Genomic DNA, 9,180 nt, shown 5'->3' with positions numbered 1-9,180 from the left:
CCAGGTTTCAGTATGGGGGGCTACCCTAAATTCCTTTCCCCACCACGACCGGTCTCAGAGTCTGTGCCCGGTCCCCAGCGTGGGAGGCCTTTGTGCTCCTGTGTTATTTCACCTTCCCAGTGCCAGCACTTATGGCAGCTCCCTCCCCCTTCCCTTTATCTTCCAATATCTGCCCTTGGAATCATGGCTTTCCACTTCGTACCTCGAAACCAACCACCTGTGATATTCTGTTGGGGAGTTTCAGATATATCTTCTTACATCTCAGGCTGATTTCGTGGATGTTCAGAGTGGTCTGGTAGATATCCTGCTCAATTCCATGGGCCAGCTGGAATTGGGTCCCCTACTCCTCCGCCATCTTTCTTGGGCATCTCAGACTTAATATTTTTAAATAGAATGTATTCAATTTAAGGGGAGCCTGAGTGGCTCAGTCAGTTGAGCTTCTGACTCTTGATTTCAGTACAGGTCATGGTCTCAGGCTCTGTTCTTGGCTCAGAGACTGCTGGAGATTCTCTCTCTCCCTCTGCCCCTCCCCTGCTCACAGGTGTGGTGCATGCTCTCTCTCTCTCTCTCAAATAGATAAATAAAATCTTTTAAAAATGTATTCAATTTAAAATTACTCTTAAATTTTAGAATAAAAAAATGGAAGTGAAACTAAAGGAATTGCTACACTTTACTGAGATTTTCTAATCTGGTTGGTGAGAAGAATCACTCTTCCAGATCTTATATAAACCCCAAGAACCTCTTATTTATCCTTTTGGGAGGGGAAGAATAGAGAGTTTCTCTTCAGTACTCCATCTTGAGAGCTCTAGTTACCTTGGTCTCCATGGGTTTCCAACTCCATCTTCCTAATTCAGGAAGTCCACAGGATTCTGCCAGGATTCCCACTCTTTGTGCTGCAGTCTCCTAACTCTCAAAGCCACAGGCATCACAGAGCTCATCCCATTTTCCCCATCTCTCAGTGATAACTGTCCTTCCTGCCTGATATCCACTATATTTCAAACCATTATTTCAATATATTTTGTCCATTATTTGGTTGTTTTAGGTGGGAGAGTAAATCCTCCCCATTATTCTATCTTGGCTAGAAGCAGCGGCTCCAACTTGATATTTATGCAAATAAAAGACTGTTTTTCAAATTGTGCTGTTGCTATGGATGGTTTAGCATTGTTTCTTTAACTGCTTCACTAATTCTCTAACTTTTAAAGACTAACTGAAGCATTAAATAAAATATTAGATGGTGAAGGGCACCTGGCGGGCTCAGTTGATTAAGCGGCTGCCTTCAGCTCAGGTCATGATCCCAGGGTCCTGGGATCGAGCCCCACATTGGGCTCCCTGCTCAGTGAGGAGTCTGCTTTTCCCTCTCCCTCTGCCCCTCCCCCCTGCTTGTGCTCTCTCTCTCAAACAGATAACATCTTTTACAAAAATTAGATGGTGAAGCCTTGACGGAATGAAAGATGCCAAGTAAGTATTTGTAATTTTAAGAAAGATGATTTGTAGGGCATATGTTCTGGTTTTAGAATAGGACATCATATCTGTATTTGCCTTTTTTGAACCTAAAGCTAAACATTGTAATGCTTCTACTGTTTTTGTATAGTGTTCATATACAAAACAAGCCTATGTTCTATTAAAGCAACAATAATGTGTCTCCTATTCACAATGTGCATTCATCATCAAGCCTAGGGTTTAGTAAATAGAAGACACTTCATAAATGTTGAATTAATATACAGTTTTGAGAACTGTATATTATGGAATTTATATAGTTTTAAGAACATATCAAAATTAAAATTCTTGAAAACATACTTTAAATACTGCTTGAAGAGAGCTACATCAATATGCTTTTAATAAAGTTTACCCATCTCTGGGAATTTTGCAAGAACTAATTAGTAGCACGTTTATATACATGAGAGATTTGTGGTCACTCCCTTGTAAATTCACATATTCATTGTCACATTCATTTGGCCCAAACTTGTCTTATTACTTCACCTAGATGCAGGAAGCTCAGAAATGTCTTCCTGTCTGCCTAGGAGGAAAACAAACACACACAAAAATTTACTGATTAGCATATAATATTGTCTCTAGATCAGTTGCCAAGTATCTAAGAATTAAGTCAATTTGTGCAGGCAACTTAAAAAAGGACAGTTTACTTATAGAGTTCTTCAATTTTCTTCCCCTTCTTCTCCTCCTCCTCCTTCTTTTTACAATCCAGAGGTCTTTTATTTATTTTTTTTAGACCTACCATGGATGAATTCATAGGAAATGAGTTCCAGCAGCTCAGACTTCTTTGTATTGTTTCTCACAAAATACGCTTCTCTGAGTGGAGCCGGCTAGCATTTCAGTTGAACACAAGTAACTTTCTCTTTGGCTTCCTTCTTTTTCTGATTATTTTCCTTTACATGCTTCAGAAAGCTATTTTGGCTCTTAGAGTGCTTAACATATGCTCAATACAACACTGATTCTCTTGGCAAGAATCTTACCCTTGTTTGTTTACAACAATGCCAATAGCATTCTGGGTAACACTGTACACTCTTTCAGTTTTGCCATGGTAACATTTGTGGGGCATAACTTTTTGAACAGTGCCAGTTCCCTTGATGTCCACAATATCACCTTTCTTGTAGGTTTGCATATATGTGGCCGAAGGAACGACTCCATGTTTTCTAAAAGGCCTAGAGAACATACAGCAGGTGCCTCTCCTCTTTCTCTTTGTGTTGGTCATTCTGTCAACTCACTGGAAGATGGTGGTTCCGGCCACAAGGCCTTCAATTTTATTCTTACCACTATACTCCAAAGTATTTTCTTCATATAATCATTAAATTACAAATATAAAAAGCTCACTCCAAGCAAGAAAGCATAACAATCACATATATGCATTTTAGCTCTGTTGAGCTCTTATTCCATCTACTTTCTGATAAATTGCTGTTTGTAAATATTGTATCAATGTCTGTTGAACCCACATGATGCATCTGTTAAAAATTGATTTAACTGAGATACATAGGGTGAAGTTTATCTTTTCCTTATTTTACCTTTAAGGACATACCAATAGAACCATTCCTTTTTAAAAAAAATTCAACATTTTATTACTTTAATAAGGGTTATTGGAATGTCTTTATGCTACTATTCCTAGAGAACAGACATGTGTACTGTGAATATATGAGACCAGTACAGAAGCATACAAATGGCACACATAAAGTTAACAATCTCAAAATAAAAATACTAATTTGAAAAGATATATGCACCCCTGTGTTTTCTGGAGCATTATTTATAATAGTCAAGATATGGAAGCAACCTAATTGTCCACTAATAAACAAATGGATAAGGAAGTATAGATGCAATGGGATATTACATAGCCATAAAAAAGGATGAGATTGTGCTATTTGAGACAACATGGATGGACCTAGAAGCTATTATGCTAAGTGAAATAAGTCATTATTCCATATGAGAAAGACAAATACCATATGATTTCATTCATGTGGAATCTAAAAAATAAATGAAAAAATAAAAAGCCGTATCAGACCCATAAATGCAGAGAACAAACTGATGGTTGCCAGAGGCAAGGGGTCTGGGGAGGTTGACAAAATGGGTGAAGTGGAATAGGAGATACAGGCTTCCAGTTATGCAGTGAATAAGTCATTGGAATAAAAGGCACAGCATAAGGGATATAGTCAATGATATTATAACAGTGTTGTGTGGTGACAGATGGTAGCTACACTTGTGGTGAGCACAGTATAGCATATAGAGAAGTTGAATTACTATGTTGTACACCTGAAACTAATGAAACGTGTGTCAACAATATTCAAATATTTTATTAATTTTTAATATTTGAATTGTTATTAAAAGGACATGAAAAATGAATAACAAAATTAAGTCTTTATTGCAAAATACATAACATTTGAAATTTTTTAAAAAAGATTTTTATTTATTTATTTGACAGAGACACAGGGAAAGAGGGAACACAAGCAGGGGGAGTGGGAGAGGGAGAAGCAGACTTCCCGCCGAGCAGGGAGCCCGATATGGGGCTCGATCGCAGGATCCCGGGATCGTGACCTGAGCCGAAGGCAGACGCTCAACGCCTGAACCACCCAGGTACCCCTGAATTTTTTTTAAAGTTAGTAATTTTAGCATAGACCTACTGTTAGAATTTGTACCTCCAAAATTATTAAAATATTTTAATCCCTAAAAATAAGTTTAGGTCATTTGTGCTTAAATTCTAACTTCATATTTTATATACAAATTTGGTATCTAACTTAATATATGATAATTCTGCTCAGATAATATGTTTTCAACAGTCCACATTTTGTGCTTCAAAAAGTAAATTTTTGGGGTGCCTGGGTGGCTCAGTCAGTTAAGTGACAGATTCTTGGTTTTGGCTCAGGTCATGATCTTGTGGTTGTGGGATCGAGCCCCATGTCCAGCTCTATGCTCAGTGCAGAGTCTGCTTCAGATTCATTCTCTCTCTCTCAAATAAACAAAATCTTTTAAAAAATTTCATTCCAAATATAACTAAGAAATATAAGCAAAACATTACAGAATAAAATCATGTAGGATTTGGTCTCCATAATATACAAATGAAGAAACTGCTTACTACTGGCTAAGATGAATCAGTAACTCAAGACTTGAGTTATAACTTAAGATTTGTGAAGAGGGCCGCCTGGGTGGCTCAGTCGGTTGACCATCTGACTCTTGAATTCTGTGCAGGTCATGATCTCAAGGTTGTGAGATGAGCTCCACACTGGGGGTGGAGCCTGCTTGAGATCCTCCCTCTGTCTCTGTGCCCGCCCCCCCACTGGTATACTCTTTCTCTCTTGCTCTCAAAAAATAAAAGGAAGGAAGGAAGGAAGGAAGGAAAGAAGGAAGGAAGGAAGGAAGGAAGGAAGGAAGGAAGGAAGGAAGGAAGGAAGGAAAAAGGAAAGGGAAAAAAGAAAAAGAAAAAAATTGTAAAAAAAAAACTACAAATTCTGGATTCAGACACCCTTGAATTCAAATTTTGGTTCTTTTGTTAAATTTCTGTGTGATGGTGTGTAAGTTATTTAATCTTCCTAACTCAATCTTTCATTTATAAAATGGGGATAATAATACATGAATTTCAGAGTTGCTGTGATGTTTAAATGAAATAATGACTGTAAAGCAGCGAATACGTGGCTCAATAGAATTTTAGTTATTACTACTAAATTCCTGTCTCTGATAGTAATAATAATGTCATTTTTTTTCCAGTTGCAGACTTAGCAAATTATCTTCAAACTAAGATAGTATCGAAAGGTTTGCTTGGTTTTGTTTTCCTTTGCATACCATCATTAGTGGATTGAGTTTTGGCAAGGAGGTTTCCTATTAAGACAATTTCTTGAAATTGTTTAACACGTAAAAAATGTCATTTAAACACAGAAGTAATTATATTGTAATTGAACATAACAAAGGGTAGAAATTTAAAAGTGATGTAGACTTCAAAAATTTCCTGTGTTAGAAAACTGCCAGCAGGAAGATGGTTAATTTTAGGGCTGTTGTCATTTTAAATCATCTAGGCAGAACTCAGAGGTCTGAGAAGTATCTTTCCACGCATTTTCCACTCTCAGAGCTTTATATTGAGAGAAATAGTTCCATTTTCTTGTCAATGATAGTATCCAGTTGCCAAAATATAATTACTTGAAAACAGTCTTCAAGAGCTATTTTTCACTTTACAGGAAAAAGAAATATCTATGCTCTGTCCACTTACTTACACATTAAATAATAAAGGTCCATTAAGAAAAATAAAAAATGCTTGGTCACAAAAATCAGTCTTTGTTCTGCACATTACTTCATTTTATTTTAACAAATTTATTGAGATAATTCACATACCATATAGTTCACTGATTTCTGCTTATTACTTCTTGAACAAGATATACCTAAGCCCATGCAATCTAAGCTTCCAAAGATAAAAGCTAAATAAATATATATTAAATACTAAATCCATAAAAAAAGTCTAGAGTAGAACAGAGTAGGTGCACAGGAGGAGACAGATATTTACAACTTTTTTTCCCTCAAGACATTAACGTTTAGAGGAAATAGACATATGTACACAGGTATTTAAAATACTGAAACATAATGTTATATGTAACAGAAGAGAGATCATAAGATATTCAATGATGATTAAAAATCAACTACATGACATAAAATTGAGTTAGGAATTTGAGGGAAGAATACATATTTCACACTAGACTAGTCAGAATTTCCTAGATGAGATAAGATTTATGTTGGGGGTTTAAAGAAGATAAAGGGGAACGGAAATGTCCTGGGTAAAGATGAAAGAAGGCGTAAAATTATGAACAGAAGCAAAGAAGTGGGAAACAGTAAGACGCCTTCAAGGAACAATGTGAGGGAAAAAAAAGAAATCAGCCAGAGTGAAGTGTTCCTCTTGAGGAACACTACAATATATTCTGCAACTGGGATATTCCTGAGTAAGGTTGTTAGCCAGCACTTCCACAAAACCACAGGATATGTAGCATAGTTTCCTGAAATGTTGCATTTTTACAGGAGTTAATGAATTGAAAATACGACTTTTGTTTTTAGAAACTCAGATATATTAAATGTAATCTAAGTCATTTTTAACTGTTCCATGGCTCCCGCAAAATCCACAAGTATGTGCTCATTCTCCTTAGCCATTTGAGTAATTTTGTGGACAAACCTGAGTATTGAGACTTGAAGGAAACATGGCTGATGAGATCCATTGGGTTTAGCCTGTGGAGGAACTTGAATGCCAGATAAATGAGTGGACTTTACTCAGTAGGAGTGAGAAGGCTTTGAAAAAAGCTAAACAAACAGCTGGGGAAACATGAAAAAGTATTTTAGAAAGTTACTAAGGCAACTTAATATACAGGATGGATAAATGAGGAGAGATTATAGGCTGAGACCCGCTTAGAAGATGCAAATACCAATGATTTATTGAGAGTTGCACTGTTTTGAGAGCCAGTTCCAGGTATGATTCATAAAAAACTGTTTAGGGCCCTTTCTTACTAATTTAAAATCTAAGAACTGTTTGTAGTCAGAGAGAAATACTACAAAGGCAGTAGACTTGCCTTTAAGGAAACACGGTGACACTAAATTAGTTGATAGTGCTATGTTATTTCTAAACTGGACTAATAGAAAATTTTAGCCACTGATAATCTGTGTTGAATTCTTCATCAGAAAACAAGTGCCTTCCAAATAAATTTTATCAGATGTCATTCAAGAAATACATCTCATTTTATATGAGAAATTAGACTCAATCATAAACTACCCTAAGTCACAAATGTTCATCTGATCATCTATCTTTTAAGAAAAATATCAATGTTCTGAAATCATTCTCAAAAAATTAGGGATTACCTCAAAAAGCGGTAATGTTTTTTGAGGACTAGTATTCTTGGTGGAATGTTTAATGAACAGTTTAGTTGTGGTTCCTTGGCAGAATGAAGAGGTCTTGGAATGGTAAAAACCATGAGGAAGTAAATGGCAAAGTCAGGTTTCTGGATCTCTGCTGTAGCCCACACAAGCCTTCAGCCACATTTAATTCTCCCCATTTCTGCAGATAGTAAAACATTCTTTCACAGGAAGTAAAGAAGCTACCATGAGAATAAAAGGTCTTAGGGTACCTCATCAGGCCTAAGTTCCCCTGGATGATAAGGCTGTTATTTTGGGCTTTTATTCATCTTCTTTGGAGCATGGAACCTTGATTCATAGTAAGTAGGACCTCAATTTCTTGAAGCTGCCAGGATAACCTATATTCTGGCTACTACTTCTTCACAAATGCTTACAACATGGTGTATGGTGAAATCCCTGATTAAAAACGCAAAATGTTTTTATATGTTTCTGAAGAGTGGTAAACTACTTAGTTTAAATGCTCCTTTGTTCATTTTCCACTCAAATCATCTAAGAATCAAGCTTCACAACCCCAGAGTATACATAACTGGGAGTGGGATAAAGTGGGCTGGGGATGCCTAGGACCAGTTATGTTCGCATTAGAAATGACTCAGAAATAGTTTCTCTTCTTGATTCTTCCCTTGTGCTTCTCTTCATATGGTCTTTCTAGAAGATATGGGTATTCTTAACTCCTGGAAATCAGTTCTTCCTTCAAAATGGGTCTAAGCATAAAACCAGAAGTATGCTATTAATATCAAAGGAATATTCAAGTTAAAGAAGGTTTTATATGCAAATATATATATTGATAGGGCATTGTTAGGTGCCACAGGAACTTGGGAAATCTGTTCTCCTTCTGTAGTCCAAATGTTTAAGGATCAACTACAGAAACATATTATGTAAGAAAGAATGATGAACAACTGTAGTACAATGGCAATTTTTAGTCAGATTTTAAAAGCATATGAAGTCCTGACAATTAAGTGGTATGACTTATATTTAATATTTTCAAGGGATATATAAGTGATATATCTGAAAAACTTCTTAATTTTCAACATGACATATATACTTAGGCAAGTAAATTTAGGTGTTCAGAAAGAAAACAAAGAGCAGCCAAATTTCTGCAGGATTCACAGGAGCACATGTATTTGAGTAATGTTAACTCAGAACATGAAGGAAATTTAGTTAAAATTCAGATTTAAGATAACTCCATTTCCATTTTAAAGGGCTCCTTCAAATGAATAATATAGAAGTGATATATAATTAAAATTATAAAATATAAAACATATTTTAAATACTATAAAATGTGAATACTTACATGCTTCCAGAAAAAAAAATTTTAGAGAAAATACAAAGAAATAATATATTTTACTACATAAACATATGTAGTATGTTTTTTAATCTAAAAACACTGTAAAATTTAAGTGGGGAATTGCTAGCTAGAAATGGCATATAAAATATATGTAACAAAGGGTAAAATGTCCAATAAGAAAGCTTTTATGAACCATTAACAACAACCAAAAAAATGAATACTTCAATATGAAAAAAGACAAAAGAAATGAACGGTTCACTTAAAATACAAATTCCAAACATCTGGAACTAAAGTTCAACTTTATTAATATTTTTAAAAGTACACTTAAATAAGTTAACCATTTTTTTAAATAGTAAATTGGAAAAATTTGAAAAGTGTGGGGGGAGCTTAGTGCCTAGTATTAGCTAGACAGAAGGAACATTTTTTTATAGGATTTATTTATTTTAGAGAGAGTGAGCGGAAGGGAGGGGCAGAGGGAGAAAGAGGGAGAGAGAATCTCAAGCAGACTCCCCACT

At 35.6% G+C, this 9,180-nt stretch overlaps 1 pseudogene; it reads right to left on the bottom strand.

Moving 5' to 3' along the window:
• Window positions 1-845: 845 nt before the first annotated feature.
• On the bottom strand, window positions 846-2,710 carry LOC148164909 (large ribosomal subunit protein eL21 pseudogene; annotated as a pseudogene).
• Window positions 2,711-9,180: the final 6,470 nt, after the last annotated feature.

This window comes from Eumetopias jubatus, unplaced genomic scaffold (assembly GCF_037043125.1).
Source record: "Eumetopias jubatus isolate StellerSeaLion01/CBP00866 unplaced genomic scaffold, mEumJub1_p1.0 scaffold_2, whole genome shotgun sequence".
In the NCBI taxonomy this organism is placed as follows: domain Eukaryota; kingdom Metazoa; phylum Chordata; class Mammalia; order Carnivora; family Otariidae; genus Eumetopias; species Eumetopias jubatus.
Note: the sequence above shows the minus strand (reverse complement) of the source record. Positions and strands in the feature narration are given on the sequence as shown.